This window comes from Lithobates pipiens, unplaced genomic scaffold, assembly GCF_037356315.1.
Source record: "Lithobates pipiens isolate NorthernLeopardFrog02 unplaced genomic scaffold, aLitPip1_a1.2 Scaffold_30, whole genome shotgun sequence".
NCBI classification, from domain to species: domain Eukaryota; kingdom Metazoa; phylum Chordata; class Amphibia; order Anura; family Ranidae; genus Lithobates; species Lithobates pipiens.
This window is the reverse complement of record NW_027507791.1, coordinates 59,431,894-59,448,482: the sequence shown is the minus strand read 5'-3', so window position 1 is coordinate 59,448,482 and position 16,589 is coordinate 59,431,894. Positions and strand designations below refer to the sequence as shown.

General features: G+C 45.9%; 1 protein-coding gene across 1 annotated transcript in view; it reads left to right on the top strand.

The window, feature by feature from the left end:
- The first annotated feature begins 474 nt into the window (after positions 1-474).
- The window catches only part of ETV3 (ETS variant transcription factor 3), a 45,672-nt gene continuing 29,557 nt past the window's right edge, over positions 475-16,589 (top strand). Inside the window, exon 1 of the mRNA XM_077464301.1 lies at positions 475-567. The gene's annotated coding sequence lies outside the window, so the exon portion shown is untranslated. The remainder of the gene's footprint in view (positions 568-16,589) is intronic.

Here is a 16,589-nt window from a genome sequence, read left to right as displayed (position 1 = left end):
TCCCTAGCACCTCACAGACTATATTGGGTTCTTGCCATTGCTCAAAATGGCGGCAGCGCGGCACTCACTGGCAGACATCCCGCCTCTAGTGCCCTCACGTGTCGTTCTGCCACGCCCCCCTGTGTTTGTTTCACGCACTCAGTCGTCACCCAAAAGGGGCGTCAACAGCCACTAAAGCCCCCTATGAAGGGGGATTTCTCGGTGACGTGACCTATAACGAAAGCCAAGGTGGGAGGTAAGAAGCGAGGCGGGGGCGGGAAGATGCGCGTGACGCAAAGCTGGTTTTGTGGGAGAAGGTGGAGCTTCGGACAGGAGGGGGGCGCGTTTGAACGTCCTGACGTCCACAGCGTGTTTTGGGACGCAGTGCGTAGTAGGCGGGGCCTGCGGGTGATTTTGCGTTTTCAATGCTACGTCCGCCCGCGGAGGGAGGGGCGGAAGCGTCAACCGGAAGTGGGATTAATAAGGCGGCTGGTACTTCCTGCTCACTCGTATGAGGAGACTGGAGGCGGCCGAGGAAGGAGGAGAAGAAGCGGAGAAGCTGTGAGCGGAGCGGAGCGGCTGCCACTGGTAGGTCCCCTGTGTGTACACCGTGCGATGTACATTCCCTCCACAGGCTGGAGCGGACAGGCCTCACTCTCCAGCGGGCCTCAGCACCCCTCCGGCCCGGAGCAGCCTAGCACTGGGGATCTGTGGCCCATACCAGGGCTCAGTGGAGGCAGCCTCCCCACATTGCGGTGTATATGGTTTGACCCGGTTGATCGCTCTCACCCTGGGCCCTATGAAGGATTGCTCCTCTCTTACCCCATGCAAAGTCTCCGCCCACAGGGGGCCTGGGACTCTCACCTGTGTAAACATCTGGACTCTGGAGTGAAGTGCTTAATTGCTATTGGAGGAAACTGTTTTGTGGTGTGACAGTGTGGGGGGGGGGGGGGGGGGGGGAATGCTGGTTGCAGTCAGCTTTATACTGGGGGGGGGGGGGTCCAGTGAGGGTAACATAGACAGCTGAGCTATGACTATAGCGCCCCTCATAGGCCGGGTTCACCTATGCATGCTGTTTTTGTTTTGTTTTTTTGTGATCTTCACACTTGTTTTTAGGTGCGCTCTCATTGGTCCTCTCCTACCAAACTGTACTGTCTGCCTTCATCTTGAGCTCAGAGCAAACTGACGCTATATAAATCCTGAAGAATAATAATAATAAAACGGTTTTGACTGAGCGTCTAATGAGAGCGCACTAAAGATGCGTCATGCTGGGTCTTGGATGCGCTTTCATGAAAATGTGTTCTAATACTATTCAGTGGTAGAGTACACCTACAGCGATTTGTACAGCCGAGCCAACCCGCTGCAGTATAACTGCGGCGGGTCGGTAAGTGGTTTAGTAAATGACACCATGCTGCAACTGCATGCAATCACTGACGTGGTCTTTATGGGGTTAAAACAGATGAGGATCTGATATCCAGTGTCACCACCTAGCTGTATCAGCCACCCTCTGAGAAGTGATTTGTTGCTCTTCAGAGGGGTGATCTCAGTGTAAATGATACCTAGAGTGACAGAACTGTCAGATGGGAGTCAGGCACGACAGGGAGCTGTATTTATCTCATTCAGGCTGCTTGTTTATAGGTTTCAGAAGTACAATTATTATGTAATGTAGCGCTAACAGTTTACATGTGATGTCTCCCTCAGATGGGCGAACAAGCCTGTCCTCTGTGCGGATGCGTGTGGCCACCTCAGAACTGCAGGCAGCCAATAGAAGTGGATGCACAAAGATTACCATGCTCACCCGAATGCAGGGGCCCTGATCCATTCACCACCTCTTGCCTGCATGTCAAAGGATTGGGTATCAGTACTATGGGCCGCTTGCACACATCTCTGAGGTGGATGCACGTGCTGGCGGCTCTGTAAGGAGGACCGGAATAATAACTTATCTGAATGAGCCCTAAGTGAGCACAACAGCTGCAATTCAATACTAGAGGTTATGTGGGCCCTTCTGTGTTGTCACCATGCATATTGAGGAGTTGGGCAGCCCATAACGTTCATCTTCCATTTAACCAACTGGGGTTTGGTGTTCCCTGTGTGTGTGTGTGATAGAAATGGAGCAGGGGGCCCTCTGTGATACTCCCTTCTAAATCTCCTGCTGTATTGAAGACCCTGTGGTGATGACAGGCTCTTTGCAGAGTGAGGAAAGCTGGAATTTATTTAGCATAACATTGATCAGGACTGGACAGACCTCAGCAGACAGGCCTTAAAAAAAAAAAATGCCAGGATTTTTTTTAAGCTCCACTGACAATTTGTGAACCTCAAATGCCCTTTTAATTTCTTTTTATTGTGTTTTGCATTGAAACATACAAAGTATTGCACCTGAACTGTCCAGCAGAGTTTGGTGCAAAGCACAGTAATGGAAAGGTTATTGTTTGGCTCCTGAATTCCAGAATGTCTTCCCCCTGGGATAGAATAAGGGGGGCTTCTACATGTCTGTGGAAGTAAATGTTTTACATTCTGCACACCTATGGGGGCTGCAAGTCCCTGCAAGGTGTGTGCATGAAGAGGATGCTTATACTCAGTCTATGTATGAAAGTAGACTGCTTTTGATTTTTTTTTTTTTCAGAAGACCCACAATGCCCTGTTATCCTTGCGATGTGTTTAGTGGGGGATTTGAGCTCTGGGCATCTTTTGATGTTCTTTGTGTTATGGCGTGCCTGAGCAAACAGGATTTTGCTGACATGTTTTTGGAATAGGATGCTGATGCGGATTGTAATGTCTGTTTATGAGTGTGCTGCAGCTCTATTTATAAATATATTCCGAACTAAAAGTTCCATTATGCCAACTCTACAGCAGATGGAACAGGCGATGCTCATAGAGCTGGAAGCTCGGGACACACCACTGAATCATCTCCGATAATACTCTGGCACTTTGTGGTAAATGACATCTCCCAACATACCCGATATTTATCGGTACGTCTGTTCATGTACCTGCCATGGCTGATCAAATACCACTGAATGGTGACATATACACAAGCGCCAGTAATGCTTGGTGGGACTTGTTGCGCATTGTATGTTGGAAAGTCCATACTTTTGAATATTTCATTTTTGATTTTTCATAATTTTCTTGTTCCATCATATGAGATACTATATGGAAATTCAGTATGGTTCCTGCATTAATCTTCAGTATTATTCTGTGACCTTTTTGTTTTTCTGCATCCGCTGTGGAACTGGCATTGCGAATGTTTGGTAGATCTTCAAACCTGCATAAGCATTTCTAAACTTTTTAAACCTAGAGCAGTGGTTCTCAACTCCTGTCCTCAGGACCCACTAACAGGCCAGATTTTTAGTATTACTTAGAGATGCAGACTAGAATACTGCAATCACTGAGCAGCAAATGTATATCAGTGATGCACTTCAGTTATAGTGGGTCCTGAGGACAGGAGTTGAGAACCACTGCCCTAGAGCAGTGATGGCGAGCCTTGGCACCCCAGATGTTTTGGAACTACATTTCCCATGATGCTCATGATCTCTGCAGTGTAGTTGAGCATCATGGGAAATGTAGTTCTAAAACATCTGGAGTGCCAAGGTTCACCATCACTGCCCTAGAGGAACCCTCTGAATATTTTTAAGATCTTAGAGTGGCAGTTAGAGTGTAACCTTTAGCCCTGGTTCACACTGCTGTGACTTGTTATACAGCCTGGGACAGTCACTGAGGCTAACAAAAAAGGGGTCAAGTTGCTGTGACAGTTTCCTGCACTTGTGGCGTGACTTTGGTGTTACTTGAGTGCCATAGACTGCAATGTTAAATCACAAAAGTCCCAAGCAAGTGGCATGACCGGAGCCTTACAGGCGGCTAAAAAAGATCATTGACCCTGGAACTACGCCAGCACCACCAAATCAGATTTTATTTAGCCACATCTCAAGCAACTTCTAGGAGAACACAACATCAAAATGTTATGAATCTGCAGTTGGTTACTGAGGCAAAATATAGAGAATGTACTCGGTAAGAAGAGTTTTTTTAATATCGCTTTAGTGTGTGTGTCGTTTTGTATGGTGTGGTTTTTACTTGTAGGCAATTGTAGCCACATGTTGTTGTGTTTTTTTATTTCCCAGTCTATTGATTTGGGAAATGTAAGGGAGAGTCTATATACTCCTCATTTACTGAAAATGGGGGACTGAGCTGGTCAGACGCATTGTCTGTGGCATAGGAAAGGTACTTTGTTTCATTAACATTTTTAAAGGCTACAGACAGTAGTTTTGTTGTGTGTCTGTAATATAAAGGAGTGTTGCTGCTTTCTCTAAGATTTACAGTCCTGGTAAAGGAGACGCAGCACTGTATGCGGAGGGTATGTGTTTTGTTTTGTTTCAGTTGCCAATTTCCTCCAGCGAGTTTCATGTTTTGCCTGACTGATTACATGATTTTATGGTTCTTCTCTTCCTTGTTGCATGCCTCTGATAAGGAGATGTTACTTTCACAGCTGTTTGACATTACAAGTCTTTACAGCTAAGGCTTTCATAATCGGTCTGAAAAGTTCTAGGATTTAAACGGACATTAATGTGTTATCTGTTCTGTCCTTGCTTTTCACCCTTTTTTTATCATTGCCTTGGGTGTGTTAAATCTGCATTGAAAACTTCATTTGTTTGAGTGGCTTATGTTGTCAATAATGCCCAAAATTACTTTAGTTATCGTTTTATAAAACTTGCATGCCGTTTACATAATATTGTGTAGTTTTTTTTATTTTTTTTATTATGTAAACACTGACAATTTTTAATTTGCTCCTGAATTGGTCTGTTAATGCTACTTGAAGTGTTTTGTTACAGTATATCTACTGGACAGGTAAAGAATTCCATCCAAAGCTCCTTTTTGGCTGGGCTTCTCCTATGGGTCACAGGAGTGCAGTTAGTTTTGCCATCCCATGACCTGTTTTCAGCAGAGCGGACTGAAGTGTGCTCTGCTGACAACATCAAAATCAGTCCAGGCACCGCGTCATCCCGACAATGGCAGTCTGGTTCCGCCAGCTTCCTGGACTGACACCCATCTTAGCCTTTCAGCGAGTCTGAGAGCCTGAGACAGACGCTCCCCGCCCCTCCACAGCTCAGCCCTCCTGTGAAAAGGAGCGAAGAGCTGCTGATTGACAGTCGGCAGCTCTCTGCTTGGGGAACTGTGAGAATAGAGCCATCAGCGATGTTCTATCGCTCGGTCCATTGTGTCCATTCGGCCATGGAGCTGTGGTCTTCTTCTTCCTGGCATTTTGCTGCTGTCCAAGCCAATGAGAAGAGTGCCCCGGACAGCTGAGTCAGTCATGCAACATCCCTGGATTGAGATGGAGCTCAGGTAAGTATTAGGGGGGCTGCCTCACACAGTGCTTTTTATCTTCATGCATTAAGATTAAAAAAAAAAAAACTCTGCCTCTACAGCCACTTAAGGACCAGAAGGATTTACCCCCTTAACGACCAAGCCATTTTTTGCGATATGGCACTGTTACTTTAACCCCCTTAGCGGTAATCTCGAGTCTGGCTCGGGGTAGGAATATACTGACAGGAGCGGTAACCCCGAGCCAGACTCGGGATGGCTTCCCTCGATGCAGGGGAGGACACAGTGAGAGTTACTCACCTTGTCCCCTGGATCCAGCGATGTCCTCCGCGCTGTGCGATCGAGCCGTCCTGCGCTCGATTCACAGTGCCGAATGCCGCCGAGCTCCGTTCCCTGCGGCGTTACGGCGCACGGGAGCGGAGAACGCGGCAAATTCAAAAAAGTAAAAACGCACAGCACTGTAATCTTACAGATTACAGTGCTGTATTAAAAAATACACACCCCCTTTGTCCCTAGTGGTCTGTGCAGTGCCCTGCATGCACTTTTATATTATAAATACTGTTTTTTACTGCCTGGAATTTGGAGATTGTCCATAGCAACCAAAAAGTGTAAATTTTTCAGTGTTTTAGGATTTTATTACATTATTGAATCATTTTTATTATTCTTATATTATAAACTTTATCATACCCGGGATGTCTACTAGACTCTGGTTTTAAGATCGTTATTCCTAAGAATTACAGGACTACAAAATAAAAGCCAGATTTCCGTGCAAAATAATTGTACCACTTTCAGCACCCAATTCCAGACTGAATCATACCGCCAGGGAGGTTAACTGACAGTTGCGCGACACTGTACCCAAACAAAACTGATGTCTGTTTTTATTTTTATTTTTTTCCCAACAAATAGAGCTTTTCTTTTGGTGGTATTTGATCACACCTGCAGTTTTGCGCTATTAACAAAGACAATTTTTTTTTGAAGAAAACAATATTTTTTGCTATAATATCCCCAAAAAAGTAAAACAAATTTCTTCCGTTGGTTTAGGCCAACATGTATTCTACTTATTTTGCCATTAAAAAAAAAAATCACAATAAGCATGCATAGACCTGGGATTTCTTTTAACCAGATTGCATTCTGTTATCAAACTCTTTTCCTTTAAAAGAGAACTCCTGCCACCCCCCCCCCCCCCCCCTTCTTTTTTTTTTTTTTTTTTTTTTTCTCCCAGCTGCAACAGAAAAAAATGTTTGCAGGTAGTTGTGGAGGGATGCCCCTGGGGGCATTCCCATTCCTTCTGTTCATGTAATCTCTCAGCAGGAACACATCAATAAAAAGCTGGGTTTGTACCTGTCTCTAGCCAAAACATTGTGTTCTGGTAGAGTGCTACTTGAGTGTCATTTTAGTAATTTTTTTTTTTTTTTTATATTTTTTTTTTCTCCTTGTGCTTTGACCACCTGGCTTCTGGAATTTGTGCGGCATTACAATAGAAGGCACAATCACAAGAAGAGGATGTGAGCTGTGATTGAGGGATGCTGGCACTAAACCATTTTCTGTTCTTCACATTTGATCATTTTTGTCATTGTCTTTAAAAGGTCAGTTATTTCCTGTTTGTGGCTTACATAGCTTCAAATAACAAACCTCGGTAACTGATCATCTGTAGCTAAAGCTCCAATGCACACTAGCTGAAACGCTCCTAGCAACAACTTTTGAGCATCTCCCCCCCCCCCCCTTCTTGAAGCAAATGGTGCTATCCTATGTTCCATCAACACTATTTTAGTTGAGTCATTTTTAAGCTTCGGTTTCTGCGAGCAGAAAAAAAATGCTATTTTTGGGAGCCAGCAGAAAAAAAATGCTATTTTTGGGAGCCAGCAGAAAAAAAGCTGACTGCTTCTAGAAGCTTCTAAACTTGCTGCTGCTAAACACTGGTTTCCAGTATCCTAGAAAAAAGTCGTGTTGGGGGTTCCCCCAAAATCCATACCAGACCCTTTATCTGAGCATGTAGCCCGGCCGGTCAGGAAAGGGGGTGTCAACGAGCGAGCGCCGCCCCCCCTGAACTCTATCAGGCCACATGCTCTCAACATGGGGGGGTGGGTGCTTTTGGGAAGGGGGGGCGCCCTGCGGCCCCCCCCCCCACCCTAAAGTACCTTGTCCCCATGTTGATGAGGACAAGGGCCTCTTCCCGACAACCCTGGCCGTTGGTTGTCGGGTCCGCGGGGGGCTGATCGGAATACGGGAGCCCCCTTTAATAAGGGGGTCACAGATCCTGGCCCCCCACCCTATGTGAGTGAGTATGAGGTACATCGTAACCCCTACCCATTCACCGGGGGGGGGGGGGGCGAGTCAATAAAAACACTACACGGGTTTTTAAAGTAATTTATTTAAATTACTTAATTAAATTATTTTATCATTAGGCAGCTTCGGTGGTCTTCCGACTCCTTCGCTCTCTGCGGTTCTTCTGCCGGGCTCTTCCGCTATCTTCTTTCAGCTCTCTTACTAGCAGTGGCCTGGTCTTCTCTGTCCTTCTTCCCTCTTCTCCCGATGTTGACACGACGCTCTCTCCCGCTTTAATGGCTTGTGAGACGTGTGCAGCAACTTGTATAGGCATGGAGTGTGGTCACCTGGTGATGTCACAGTGGCCCGGCCCCTTATGATGTCACAGTCCCAACCTTCTTCCGGGACTTGACGTCATAAGGGTGGGGCCAATGCTGGAAGAAGATAGTGGAGAAGCCCAGCAGAAGAGGCTGGAGATCACGAAGGAGTCGGTAGAGACCACCGAAGTCGGAAGACCATCAGAGCTGCCTAATAAATTACTTTAAAAACCTGTGTAGTTCCCCCCCCCCCCAGGTGACTGGGTCGGGGTACGATGTACCCCATAATCATTCACATAGGGTGGGGGGGTTGCAAACTGGGGGCCCCCTTATTAAAGGGGGCTCCCGGATTCTGATAAGCCCCCCCCCCCCCCCCGCCTGTGGACCCTGACAACCAACGGCCGGGCAGAGGCCCTTGTCCTCATCAACATGGGGACAAGGTGCTTTGGGGTGGGAGGGGGGCTGCAGGGCGCCCCCTTCCCCAAAGGACCCACCCCCCATGTTGAGGGCATGCAGCCTAGTATGGTTCAGGAGGGGGGTGCTCGTTTGTCCCACCCCTCTTCCTGACTGGCCGGGCTGTGTGCTCGGATAAGGGTCAGGTATGGATTTTGGGGGACCCTCATGCCGTTTTTTTTTTTTTTTTTTTTGCCTAGGGGGTTCCCCTTAAAATCCATACCAGTCCTAAGGGCCTGGTATGCTCTCGGAGGGGGAACCCATGCCGTTTTTTTTATTTAAAATTTGGCGTGGAGTCCCCCCTCGAGAGCTGATTATTCTCGGATTGGCCAAAGTCACCTGGCCTGGGGCGACTTAGTCGTGTTCAAGTTGTGCTGTTATTCATACTCAAGTCATGTCCAAGTTGCCTCCAAAAGTTGCGCTGGAAGTCGTGTGAACCGGCTCTAAGGATTTGAGCAATTTCTAACAAGGGCCAAATTGTAATGAGGAGACAACTGGGTCATTACAACTCCAAAACTGCAGCGTTCGTGGGATATTCTCAGTCTGCAGTGGTCAGGACTGACCAACAGTGGAGAACCAGAATAGGAGAGCACGGACAGCGACTGCGGAGCCTTGGTAGCAACGTCACCCTAGGCTTACAACGGGGTATCCAATGTCTGCTGTCCCTTCTCTGCCCTGAAGCCAGCATTGGGTGCCGATCATGTGACTGGACCAGTGCACCCTTGAATTAGGTAGGTATAGACTTCTTTCCTTTACATGGCTGTTGGCATAAGGCTTTAATACCCCTTCTGAGCAGCATGGCTGGACAGCTATGGTGGAAGAAGGTGCGGCATTGACCATGCTAGCTCAGGATCTGGACCACCTAGGAAAATGGGAAAGCATGCTACAAACACTCTGTCCCCTGGATGACAGGAATAACTATAACAAAAAAAACCCCTAATCATTTAGATGAGCTTATTTTATTTATGGTTTAAATGGGTCGTAAGCCTTCTGTAGTGCAGCAGCCCCCCTTTTTTACTTAATCCGTTCCAGCAGTGGGGATGAGCACAGCATCTCCAGCTGCTTTCTTGGGTAGCTTGATAGCGGCAGGAGCCATTGGTTCCCGCTGCTGTCAATCAAACCCAGTGAAACAGGAGCTGGTGGGCCAAGTCCTACTGTCAATGGATGCAGCAGGACTCTGGAGCGTGCCCCCCCCCCTCCATGGAATGCGGCTCTCCGTGGAGGCACTCGAGAAGAGGAGCCAGGAGTGCTGCTGAGGGACCCCAGAAGAGGAGACTCGGGGCCACTCTATGAAAAAGAGTTAAAGTGGTGGTCTACCCTAAAATAAATAAATGAAGAAAAAAATGAAAGAATGAAGAAAAAAAAATATATAGTATATTTTATGGAACCCCTCTTTAAGTTTGACATGTGTGGGTTTTTTTTAACTAAAAAAATGTATAACCCCTTAAGTTTTTTTTTTTATTTTTTTTTTTTTTTGTTTGTTTTTGTTCCGGGGGGAGGGGGGGTGGTTTGGTTGCAAAAATTCAGTGTTCTTTTATGAGCTGTACAGTCAGATCACCTCTGTGGACTGTCTGACTAGCAGGCTGATGTCCTTTTTGTTTCCTCTTGGATTCACATTAGATTGGAATAAAAGGTTTCCGTTTTGAGACGCGTGTAGCTGAATTAGTCAGAGCAGTTCAGTACTCTGGCCAAACAGCCAAGCCACATCAGATTTTTAAACTAATATTTAATCTGATTAAAGTGATCTAAAACACACACTGTTTCATTTTCATTCTCTTCCCCCCCCCCCCCTTTTTATTTTATTTTTGTGCGTGAATGGTGGCACTGTAATTATTTTAATAAAAAAAAGAAAAAAAATCAAAGTACCTTTTTTTTTATTTTTTTTTTTTTATTTTTTTTTTTTTTTTTTATCAATATACAGCTTTCACATGACCCAGATCTTTCCCAACATGTCTGCAGGGAAACATAACATAAGTAGGAGGAGCTTCTAGTCCTCTGCTGCTGGTCACATGTTCAAAATAAAAACAGCCTACAGAGTAAAAAATGTACCTAATAGGGTGCTTTTTCCTGCAATTTAACTTAAAGAGGAAGTAAACCCTGATGAGTTTACTTCCTCTTTTTTTTTTTCCCTGCAAAGGTAAAGCATAATGGACTACTATGCATCGCATAGTAGCCCATTATGTGTCACTTACCTGACACAGGAGCCAGCGAAGTCGCAGCTGTCCCCTGTAGTCCGGAGCATCCATCTTGCTAGTGGCGTCTCGCAGCTCTGCCGCTGTCATTCGGCGAAGCCGCGATGACGTCACTCCTGCGCATGCGCATGGGAGTCGACAAATGCGGCAGCTCCATTCTTAGAACTGCCGCGTTCAGTGCGCCTGCGTGCCGCTGTCTACGGCGCATGCGCCGTAGACAGCGGTGCCCGTTTTCGGGCAAATATCTCCTAAACCATATAGGTTTAGGAGATATTGCTTGGACCTACAGGTAAGCCTTAATCTAGGCTTGTCAAAGTCAAAGTGGTTTGTAAGGGTTTACAACCACTTTAACTGTGCATGACTCCATCCTCGCATTATACATTTACAGGAATCTCTGAGGATACTAATGCCACCGCAGCAGAGGAACTTGTAGACCATTATGGAGCACAAGTGTCACCGCACCTTTAGTCCATTTACTTCCTCCATCCCCAAAACAGAAGTTCCCCCCCACCAACGGTCAGTTTGTAAGGCAGGCCATTGATGGGGTGTTTTTTTTTTTTTTTACTTGTATTTTTTTTTTTCCTGCAACCATGGGTTCCAGTGGTTGATTGGGGGGGATGGAGATGCCTCCTGCAAAGCTATTGCATTCTACCAGCAGCAGGAGGGGGGTGCTCCTGCACCTGAACACCGTGATTATTGCTAGAGCTGCTGGCAATAATCGCTTGCTGAAAATCGGACATGCTGGTTGTACCTAAGTTGATCGATGCCCATAGATGGATGGAATCTTGGTCAGTCCTTGCTGATTTGAACCATCTATGATCAGCCTAATGTGGAGCTCCTGCCCTTACACCAAAAATGTAAGTCCACTACTAATACTGTAGCTGCTGAAGTTTATTAGGACACTTGCCTGTCCAGGGATCCCGTGATGTTTATGTGTGGAGCATAGCTTTACATGCTCTGCAGGCTTCGGTACAAAAAATCTAAATGTGGGGGGGGGGGGGTTTGTACACTTATTGAAGGGTGGTAAACCCTTATGTTTTTACACCTTAAAGCGGGAGTCCGTTTTTTTGTTTTTGTTTTAAAAGCCAGCAGCTACAAATACTGCAGCTGCTGACTTTTAAAATAGTGACACTTACCTGTCCAGCGCGCCCACGATGTCGGCACCCGAAGCCGATCTCTCGGGTGCTGCCGCCACTATCTTGGGTATGGGAATCAGGAAGTGGAGCCTTTTGGCTTCATTTCCCGGTTCCCTACTGCGCATGCACGAGTCACGATGCGCAATAAGGGATCTGGGATCTGTGTGTTTCCCAGCAGGCAGCGGGGCACTTTCGGAAAGGGGCGTAATCTACGCCCCTTTCCGCAGAGAGCTATCCCGGAAGTGGGTGCAGATACCTGTACTGTACAGGTATCTGCACCCCCCTCCCCCCTGAAAGGTGCCAATTGTGGCGCCGGAGGGGGGGAGGGTTCCAATGAGCGGAAGGTCCACTTTAGGGTGGAGCTCCGCTTTAATGCATCCTATCCATTAAGGTGAAAAACCTTCTGTCATGTTACAGACCTCACGCTTTTTACTTGCCTGAACCTGTACTTTCTCGCCCCAGAGACGAGCACACCTGCTCTAATTGTGTCAATAGACGCAGCAGCAGGACATGGGAGCGCGCCCACACGGGTGTACTGAAGAAGAGTGGGGAACTCAAAGAGGAGGAGCTACTAGTGCTGCTGAGGGACCCCAGAAAAGGAGGATCGGGTCCGTTCTGTGCAAAACCAACTGCACAGAGGGGTTAAAGTGATTCCACCTACAAAAAAAAAATTAAAATTAAAAGCCAGCAGCTATAAATACTTCAGCTGCTGACTTTTTTTAATAAATGGACACTCACTTGTCCCGGGGTCCAACGATGTCGGCAGCCGAGACCGATTCTTCTAATGGGTAATCCTCAAGTATCTCACCAAAAAAGCAAACCCAGATCGTGTCGCCACCACCTAGTAGAATGGCCACTCACCAGACGTCATCACGCAGTAAGCCTTCGGTTCATTCAACAGATAACCAATCCTCAGTGTACTCCTCCCGTTAGCAATTCCTCAATATCCGTATGTTCATACAAAATCAAATGGAACCAATATAGTGTAAAACGGTTTCACCTTTAATTAGGAAATCAATAAAAACCTATTGCACTCACATTTTGGTGTGTCTCATAGCCGACACCAAGCTTATCCAGCTATATAGAAAAACAGCATGGGATCAGGTGTGCCCGAGATGTTCCGCAGGTGGTAAACTCCTCCCTTCACTAAGCCAACCTGTTCCCAGTTGATCTTCAAGGACAGTAAGTCTCCCACAGCTTCTACGCGTTTCGCAATTCAGCATCAGGGAGCTCTATAATAAATACCCCCAACGAATATATAAAAACTAATTTTTTTTTCCTCAGTTTAGACCAATATGTATTCTACATATTTTTGGTAAAAAAAAAAAATCGCAATAAGCGTTTGTTTTGCACAAAAGTTAGTGTCTACAAAATAAGGGTTAGTTTTATGGCCCCCCCCCCCCCCCCAAAAAAAATATGTAGAAGAATACCTAGCGGCCTAAACTGAGATTTTTATTTTAAATAATATATTTTTGGGGGATATTATTATAGTAAAAAATGTTTTTCTTTTTTTTTTCTTTCAAAATTGACTATTTTTTGCACAAAAAAAAAAACCGCAGGGGTGATCAAATGCCACCAACAGAGAGCTTTATTTGTGGGGGTAAAAAGGACGTCAACTTTGTTTGTGAGAAACGTGGCACGACCGCGCAATTGTCAATTAAAGCGTCGCTGTGCCTAATCGCAAAAAGTGGTCTGGTCTTAAGTCAGCAAAATGGTCCGGTCTGAAAGTGGTTAAATAGAAAACTAGCTTTTGTTAGAATTTTACTCCAAAAGCATTTTTGTAAAATTTGAAAAATCTGATTTTTAAATCAAAAATCCTTCTCCTTTTAAAAAAAAGTCATTGCTTTTTATCCACCATGCTTGAAAGTGATACAGGCTGCTCACCCACCAAACCTAGAACAATGGCAGGTGTCTAGTGGCTGGCATGTGAGCAGATCGCTCTTTTTGTAATGGGCTCAATTACCAGTGAAGTTGAATTGCGTGGTGCAATAATTTAGTAGGTTCTCAACACCATATAAATTCTTCCTGGTTTTTCAAAACGTAGTGGTGCATTATACCGCAGGGTGCTTTTCAGTGCATGCTTAGGCCTGATTCAGCGTTCCCGAAATGCCCCTGCCCATTGGAATGAATGGGGAGTGGCTTAAAAGTGCTTTGACAGCGTCGCAATATGGGAGCTTTCTTTTGGTGGTAGTTTATCACCTGCGGTTTTTATTCTACATATTTTTGGTAAATCGCAATAAGCCTATATTGATTATAGCGCCTACAAAATAGGTTATTTATGACATTTTAGTTTTTTACTATTTATGGCAGTTACCTGCGTGGGTTTGTTGTTGTTTTTTTTTTTTTTTTTTTTTTTTTCTTCTCCCCCATTGACATTTATACAGTGATCAGTGCTATAAATAGCCACTGATTGCTGTAAAAATGTCACTGGTAGGGAAAGGGTTAACTCTAGGGGCCGATCAAGAGGTTAAAGGTGTTCTAACTGTGGGGGGATAGGACTGACTGGGGGAGGAGATCGATCAGTGTTCCTATATACTAGGAACACAGATCTCTCCTCTCCCCTGACAGAACGTTTGTGTGAGTTTACACACACACCCGTTCCTGCTCTGTCAGGAGCAATAGCGGCTGCCGGGGACGTGCCCCCCCCCCCCCTCAGTGTCTGCCGTACACTGGTTTGCGCAGAAGAGCCATTCTGCCACCATAAAACGGCAGGTGGCCGGCATGTGGTTGTAAACCTCCAGACATGACATATGAACAAAGCATATCTCTCTAGTGTGTTCTTGACTCAATTGAGTGCCAAGTGTCATTTCTGTCTGCTGCTTCATTCTTCTATCGGCGTTAATCTTTTCTGGCAAGAAATCTCCAGCAAATACAGCCTCAGCCCTGCTCCTTTTTGGGTGTGTGTGTGTGTGTGTGTGTGTGTCAGCTCTCAGTGCTCTCCTCACTGAACTATGCAGAGTAACTTCAGCTGCCAGCCCCCCCCCCCCCCCTTTTTTATTTTTTTATTTTTTTTTTCCCCTCTGGCAAGCTTGTAAATTCAGCACTTTGAACAAATGAAGGGAAGACTGCAGATAAACAGGTGCAACTTAAGTAGGGGGCTTTTTCATCAGTTTATCACCTGAGGATAGTCTCTTCACTGAGTAAGGGTTTACGACCACTTTACCTTACCTGTCCCTCTGCCAATCTTTTTGCTTTTACAAGATGCTGCTTACTGAAAATTCTGCAGCGTCCAACACTGTCTAATGTCAGGGCCCCCTCGACGTGGTATTCTTTCCTTCCTCCGCTATGTCAATGCAAATCTCAGTAGTGTGATATGGGGGCCGGTGTGTCGAATAGTGTCCGCCCTGTACTGAGCTTGCGCAGTACGGAAGACAAGGAGACGCCGAAAGTCTCAGAGGAACGGCGCCTGAGTCCACATTCAAGCCTCGCCATCCATGTGGACATCGAATAAAAAATTCCCGAGCAAAGCGTGGCCGTGCTCAAAGAGTGGCCAGCGAAGCGAGCCCGTGAGGGGCCCTATTACTAAGCGCTACCGTATGTCTACTTGGATGGGGTGGCTTGCACCTGGACTCAGTGCGCAGGCGCCGTTCATCGTCGGAGTCTCCCTGTCCTCTGTACTGTGCAAGAGCTGCGACTGCGTCGTACGGGGCGGACGCTATCCGATGGTCGGACTGTTTTTGGCAGAACACCGGCATAGGGAACCACCAAGCATGATGGGGATTCGGGTATACGACCCTTCTAGAAGTGTCAGATTCTGAAGAATCTTCAGCCATCATAATCTTTGTAAATACATTGAAGTTTGGGGGTGCAGGACAGATATTAAGTCCCTTCTATCCTGGCAGCCTGTAGTTTCATATATAACTTAACTGGGTCACCTTAAAGCAGACTTGACTAAGGCCATCACCATTAACTATCTCCTGAGCTTCCCATGTTCCTCCTTGGGTGCTCCTATTAAAATGCCATTCATTGGTCGTACAGGAGTTCTGGCACTCCTCCTCCTGACTCCTCTGGCTTTCTATTTTGCCTTCTAGTGCTCTGGCCAAACTCCATGGCCATAGGACATTGTTATGGGACTGGTGGGCCTGAGCCTTCATGTCCGCATTATAGAGCACCCTGAGTTTTGAGAAAACCGACACTAATGAAAAATGCCAGGATTCGAGCAGACAGCTGGAGATGCTTGCTCTGTGTGTGCCTGTGCAGATAAATCGAATGTGTAACTTCCTGTAGATGTTCTTGGTGAGACTTGAATCCTGGCAATAAACTCTTGCTGATGGTTCCTTCTGTGAGAAAACATTTTCTAGAGCTGCTGTGAGGTCATGGCTTGATAGGTAACCTGTTTGTCACCACAAGCTGAAAAGGGGGGGTGGTGGAGAGAATGTGAGGGTGGACGACACAATGCTTTTTGCAGCTACAACCACAAGGAAGGAAACGCGTAAGCCATTTCCTTTGTTTGTGAGACAAAAGGGTCACCCACAGATCTCTTGGGTTGATTTTCTCACCTGTGTAGTGGGGGCTCGAATGCAGAACTCGTGTGTTTTTTGCTTGTGACACTCGATTGTTTGTTTCTAGACTTCAATAGTTTGCTTTTTTATTTTAGTTTTAAAGTGGAAGTATTATGAAGACAACATGGGTGTAAGATGTAAAGACAGTGGCAGTAAACAAAGTCAGGCTATGATGCTATGGGAAGATGATTCTGGCTAGGGCTGCAACTAACGATTATTTTCATAATCGATTAGTTGGCCGATTATTGATTCGATTAATCGGTTAATAACCTTTAGGGAAAAGTAATTTTTGCTGCGATTTGCATTTTTACATTTTTTTTTTTTTGGCTAATTTTTTGTTGGGCAGATAAAAAAAAAACACAAATTGTGTTATTACATGCTTTTCTGCAGCTTCTCCATTGAAGTATATTGAACCCAAAAAAACAAAATGGC